Source organism: Apium graveolens, chromosome 6, assembly GCF_009905375.1.
Source record: "Apium graveolens cultivar Ventura chromosome 6, ASM990537v1, whole genome shotgun sequence".
NCBI lineage: Eukaryota > Viridiplantae > Streptophyta > Magnoliopsida > Apiales > Apiaceae > Apium > Apium graveolens.
The window spans coordinates 88,515,010-88,521,921 of NC_133652.1; the positions used below are offsets into that span (position 1 = coordinate 88,515,010).

The 6,912-nt window shown below is 35.3% G+C and overlaps 2 long non-coding RNA genes across 2 annotated transcripts; both read left to right on the top strand.

Moving 5' to 3' along the window:
• The first annotated feature begins 2,773 nt into the window (after positions 1-2,773).
• On the top strand, positions 2,774-3,617 carry LOC141664330 (uncharacterized). Its single transcript, XR_012551962.1, has 3 exons — positions 2,774-2,828; positions 3,023-3,107; positions 3,546-3,617. It is a non-coding gene; the product is annotated as an uncharacterized LOC141664330 (long non-coding RNA).
• Positions 3,618-3,759: 142 nt separating this feature from the next.
• LOC141664360 (uncharacterized) lies at positions 3,760-4,243 on the top strand. Its single transcript, XR_012551993.1, has 3 exons — positions 3,760-3,885; positions 3,987-4,034; positions 4,208-4,243. It is a non-coding gene; the product is annotated as an uncharacterized LOC141664360 (long non-coding RNA).
• The last annotated feature ends 2,669 nt before the right edge of the window (positions 4,244-6,912 follow it).

Consider the following 6,912-nt stretch of genomic DNA (forward strand, 5'->3'; position numbering starts at 1 on the left):
GAAAAGGCGAATCCAACGGCACCAAAATCGCCCAAATCTGAGCTAGCACGCGCCCTCACGCGCCGAAACAAGGTCCCCCACGCGCGGCCACGCACATATGCGCTGTCAGGCGCGTGTCAGAACTCCGCCCACGCGCGCCCACGCGCCCACGTGCTTCACACGCCCAAAACCCTGTGCTGGCGTCAGAATGACGTCATTTGATGACGTCAGCATGACGTCAGCATCCCTCTGACCTTTGACCAGCGCGTGGCTGACACGCGCCGCGCGTGGCACACCAGCGCGTGAGCCCCACGCGCGCGTGGCAGACGCACGGTCCTTTGCCCTTCAGTGATTCGCCGCCGCTTTCCTCGATTGTTGTGCCGCCGTACTGTGCTGTGTCTTCTTCTTTCTCGTACGGTTTTTCGTGCCGCATTCAACAGACAACAGCAGTAACACACAATATATATATACAACATAATATACATATATATACTTATTTAATTACGAATTTTAATTGCAACAACTTTAAAAAAATTCATAATAAAAAATCTATACATCATAAAATTATGAAAAAAATACCCAGACGATCTACAACACTTGTAGAACCAGATCAACATTCAAAATTATTCTGAGAAACGATTTCTCATCAGACAAAATTAATCCATGATATAACTTGTAAAAATCATAATTAATTCATACAAGCACATAAAATTCTGAAAATTTTACCACAGATCTATTTGCATACAACCTAAGCTCTGATACCATTGTTGGATTTTAATCGCAGCGGAGGCATGGTAAAACAATTTTACACATATAAAATCCAAATAAAAGCATATAAATTATGGTAAAAACATATGAATCGATTACTAACCTTTAATATGCGATCCAAAAGCAACGATCGGAGATCCTTAGCAGCTGCTCCTCAAACGTGAAGCACTCCACCGGTATCCACCAAGAAAACGACGTTGAGGAGGAGGAGGTGGAGAGAATTAGGTTTTATAAAATTTTGGGGTTAGAATAAAAATAGGGTTTATAATAGTATATTTATAGGCAAAATTTTCAGCTGAAATTTTCCCATAAATATTATTATTATTATCCCATTTATTATTCTCATTAATAATTAAAACACCTTTTAATTATTAATCCTTTTTCTAAACACTTTAGAAATAATTCTCTCTCTTGATTTAATTTCCAAAAAATTAAATCCTTAATTAATAATATTAAGAACTTTTCTTAATTAATTTATAATCAATTAAATCTCATTTAATCAATTATTAAATTTGTCAATTAATTATTTATTTCACAAATAAATAATTATTAGCCATTATTAATTAAATCCTCCACCATTAAATTATTCTCTTTTTATGGTGTGACCCTGTAGGTTCAATATTAAGCCAGTAGTAGAAATAAATAATAATAAAACTATTTTATCATTATTTATATAAATTCTCTAATTTTTTAAATATGATTAATTAATTAATCACATTTATTCTATATCGTGAGGGATACTTCTCAGCATATCGCGACTATCCGGATAATATGAATTCACTGCTTAGAATACCAAGAACCTATTCAGTGAATAGTTACCGTACAATAAACTCCTTCTACCCTATAATATCCCGATTAAATACAAGGCATGGATCTCGTGTCAAGCCTATCTAATCTAATCACTTGCTTACCATTTACTATGCTTAGTTCTATGCAAATTAGAAACTTCTTTCTAATTTCATTCACTCTGGTCAGAGATTCCTGAACTAGCATAAGTGGATCAGCCTTGAACATTTGCTTCCTTCACTGGAAGGGGTAGATCCTTTATTGATCATACACTATCTTCGTGTACAAATTCCTATACCTAGTAGAGCCCTAATAATTGTCCCTGGAGACTAAGAACTAAACCAAAGTATAGTTCAGTGTACACAAGATGACTATGATGACCTCAAGTCTAAGGATACTTGTACAACTATCACTATGTGAACAACTGCTGACACGTGAGTGAACTCCATCAGTTGTTCAGCTGTGCGAGTCATGTTCAGTGAACTTATTCTATAATAAGCACCTACATACTAGCTATAGTATCACCACACAAATGTCTATGAGAACAGACATCCTTCATAATGAAGCAAGCATAGTATGTATCGATCTTTGCGGATTATTAATTACCAGTTAGTAATCATAAGACCAGGAATTATTTAAGTTTAGAGTTATCATCTTTTAGGTCTCACTATTATGATCTCATCATAATCCATAAAAGCTTGACTCTAAACTATGGTATATCTTATTTAAACACTTAAATAGATAGAGCCCGTAATAAAAACAAAACAAGTATTTTATTAATATCAATGAAATCAAAACAGATTATATAAAAGTTATTCCTAAATCCTAATACATGATTGGACTTAGGACATATTCCTTTCAATATGAACTTAAGAATATAATGTTTTTTTAAATGCAATCTGAGAAAATATATTTATTTGAAATGGGAAGGCATGCTCAACTTGTGGCTTTTGAGAAATTGTTTGCATTGCCTTACCATTGTCCATTTGATGACACTATCTACCAAGAGTGTCTTCTCTTATAGGGGGATGATGGATTCAGACAATATATTTGTTAGGTTGCATTGTGCTCTAGATTTCATTGAAAATGTATATTCTTCTTCCACGGGAAGTTCAGCCGCTTCTCTGCAGTGCAATCATTATATGTCTAGAAACGAATCTCGAAGGCATTGGGTTTTTCTCATCTTTCTTGTAAATTATTTTCTGGATATTGCAGGCATATTCAACTATTGGTACACCAAATTATATTGCTCCTGAAGTTCTTCTAAAGAAAGGATACTCATTGGAATGTGATTGGTTAGTTCTTGCATGTAAAATAGAAGAGCTTGAATCCCTCGAGGAAATGTTTATATATATCATAAGCATCGCTCTTAGAAGCTAAAAGAAGAGTTTGCCTATATGAAATTTTAGGGCATGGTTGATAAAGTCTGTCCTTTTCTGAATTTGCTTTTGCTAAGAGTCTCCGGACTAATGGTCTTATTGGTCTGCAGGTGGTCACTTGGTGCTATTATGTTTGAAATGCTCGTGGGATACCCACCTTTCTATTCTGATGATCCCATGACAACTTGTAGAAAGGTAGGTTGTTTATGCATATCTGTTTCTTAAGGAGTTTTAGCAAATTTGTCACTTGTTAAAACTGATAAATATAGAATGAAAAGTTGATTGAAGAACATCTCAGTTTCTCTGGACCAAGTCTGAACTTACTGCTATAATTTTATAAGGTCAATATGTCTAGGTTGGCAATTACCATTTTCCAGTCAAAACTCAAGAGCCAACTGATTGGCCGAACCAACAGTCCTCAATTTTGCTTCTTATCTTTTTTCTCAATTATGTAATTCTCTTTTCTTTTCTTCGCCTGTCACCCTTCTTCCCGCTCCTGGCTTCACTGTTTACTGGAAATGAGTGCATTGCATGGTATCCTTGCTTGATGCTTCATTAAATATTTGCATGGAAGTGCAAACTTTGCTAGAAACACCAAAGTATTAATTGTTACAATTCCTCGAACTCTTGCAGATAGTTAACTGGAGAACACACCTGAAGTTTCCCGAAGAAGCACAATTGTCTTCAGAAGCGAAAGACCTAATTAATAAACTACTTTGTAATGTAAATCACAGGCTGTGTTCAAAAGGTGTAGATAAAATTAAGGTGTTGTATGGTGTGTCCTGTTCTATGTTCTTGGACTTGTTCTGGAAGTGCTTAAGAAATAGAGTGAATTACCTTTTTGCACTATTTATTTCAGGCCCATCATTGGTTTAAAGGTGTTGAATGGGACAGATTATATGATATGGAAGCTGCTTTCATTCCCGAGGTGAATGATGAATTGGACACCCAAAATTTTGAAAAGTTTGATGAGGTAAATGTGTTTTTTATTCATTCTTATTTGAATTTCTAAAAGCATGCAAGTTTCTTTGCATTCTATGCTTATTTGTTTTTCCTCTTTCTATTGCCTTGCAGTCTGAACACCAAGCTCAGGCTTCAGCAAGATCTGGTCCGTGGAGAAAGGTAATCTCACTTGTTGATTTAAATTTTTTATAACTTGTAATGATTATGTTTAAGAAGCATTCCAACTTCAGTTTCTGCACTTCCAGTAAATCTGTTGCATGTCAATGTACATTTAGCTCCAAATTATTTGTCACCAGGTTCCTTTGAATTTCGTGTCATGTGGAAATATACAGATGCTTTCGTCGAAGGATGTTAACTTTGTTGGTTACATTTACAAGAACTTTGAGATCGTCAATGACTATCAAGTTCCTGGAATGGGTATGTCTCTCACTCTCTTTATGTGTGTGTGTCTTACCTGATTTTTCTTTTTCATATATTATAATGCATAAACTTCACTCATTTGAGAAAATATATTTGTTTGCAATGGGAAGGCATGCTCAACTTGTAGCTTTTGATCCAAAAACTGTTGGCACAAAGAGGTGGGGAACTGGAACCCTACTTTTAATAGGAGGCAGGTAAATAATCGTTCTCATCTAATTGTGATTTACGGTTCAGTTGTTTCTCTTATGAGCAAAGTTGACTGTTAAATTCTTTTACATATACTCTTTTTGGGTGGTTAATGTAGCACCCGTGTGGTTGATTTGATCGTGCACATGGCATCTGTCCAGTAAGTGGGGGATCATATTTGCTTGCTTGGGATAAAGCGGCTTGCTCATCTTGTCCTCTGCAGTTATTGAGATATCTAAATAATGGGAACTTATATGGGCCCTTGCTGTCTTGTGTAGAGAGGATTGGTGTCTCATATTTTGAAGAGTGTTCAAAACAGGATAGTGAAAAAACTATCTTACAATTTTCATTAGACTGAATGTCTTCAGTTGGTTTCTGGAGAATGTAATAGTTTAGATTTCAGATCATATGTTTTACTATTTTGGTTGACGTTCTCAGACAACAATTACATAATTAGTGATGTAAAACTTTACACAATTTGGTCTATAAACTTCTTAAACATCACTTTCAATTAAGAAAAGTTGATGTCAAAAAAGATAATGTACATCACTTTAAGGTAAAAAACTGATGTGAAAGAAATCCAGGTTCAAGTCTAAATGAAACATATAAATCACTTTGTTTAATATAAAACTGATGTCAAGTAACATTATAAACATCACTTTTAACCAAACAAAACTGATGTCAAAAAACACAATGTACATCAGTTTCAGACAAACAACTGATGTTAAAGACTAACATGTTCAAGTCTAAATGATACATAGACATCACTTCATTCTAGAAAACACTGAGGTCTTTATGCTAAATTAGACATCACCTTTCATTAAAGAAACATATGTTTAATATGTCATTTTACATCACCTCTGTCAAAATTATCGATGTTTTTGTGACAAAAAACATAGCTCAATATATGTTTAATATGTTTTAATAGGTGTAATTTAGTTATTAAATAATTTTGTTATAGCATTTTTTGTAAAAAATCATCACATAGTCATCAGTGTTTTTCAGTAAAATCGATGTTTTTGTGACAAAAAACATAGCTCATGATATATTTAACATGTTTAATTAGGTGTAATTTAGTTATTAAATAATTTATTTATAGCATTTTATGTAAATAATCAATACATAGACATCTGTTTTTTCACTAAAATCGATGTCTAATCGAGTATAGACACCAATGTCTAGAATAGACATCACCGACATCAACATCGGTTGGGAAACAACATAGATATCGGCCAAAAAGCGATGTCTATGGACTTTTTTCTTGTAGTGTCCCTCAATCCTAAGAGTGATTGTACAATCACTAAATCATCTGCACTTGTAACATTTGTTGAAATTGGAGGTTGTGCAGTGATATTCAACGGATGAGGAACATCCGTCAAGGTAGTAGTTGAAAGTGTCAAATTATGACTACTATTAAGCACATCAGTCGAGATACAATCACTAGTCAACGGATGAACAATATCCCTCGAAATAGTAAAAATGATAGAGTTTGGAGTAGAAACTACTGTAGAATCTGTGGTGATTGATTTGATATTTTGCACAGTATTCTCAGTAGAATCAAATGACACGTGAGCGAACAAATCATCTAAAAGATGATGCTCACTTGCTGCAGATTTGGCTCCTCCATGAGAGCTAAATATGGAGAATCAGGAATTGATTTGTGAGTCATATCCACATCCAAAGAATTTATGGGTAAGTTTTGAGTGTGAGGTGCTTCTATAACTAAATATTTTGGCTGTGACTCCACATTTATTTGAGCCACATCAACCTGACTTTGAGAAGGTGCATGAACTGAGTCTTTTACTGCGGTAGGCACAGTGTGTGCACCCTGTGTATCCCCAAGGGTTTTAGATTTCTTCTTTCTAGCATAAGTCTGGGGTGAGCTTGTGTCCCTAACCCTCTTGGCCTGTGCTCTTGGCTGTGAGCTTTGTTCAATAGTCACATCCTTTTGGGAGGATGCAACTAGCAATAAGCTTATATCATTATTAAGCACTACAGTTTATTGGGAAACTGTAGTGTGGCTAGGCTGGGATGCACTCACCTCTCCATCCTTATTCATAGGGCTTCTTTGATGTTCACCTTGTCCCTCACCAGTCTCACTTCCCTTCACACTCCCCTCTTGGCTTTTAGTAAATTTTACAATTAGTTTATGTTGAGAGAAACTAGAGGGGGATTTCTTTGACTTGGATTTGTAGATTTTTGGTTTTGTGGCTTGGGTAGGCAACTGTTTGGTCACTGTCGCATGTTCCATGACCAGAGTTGTTTGCAAAGAAGTGATGGGTTGGGAAGTAGTAGGGACAGAAATGTTTACCTTACTTACCTGAGGCAGTTCCATGATTGGCATGTACACAAGAGTAACATCCTTGTGATGATTTGCCCTGTTTAAATCAGCAATAATTCTCCTCTCTTGGACCCAAACATTTAACTTGTT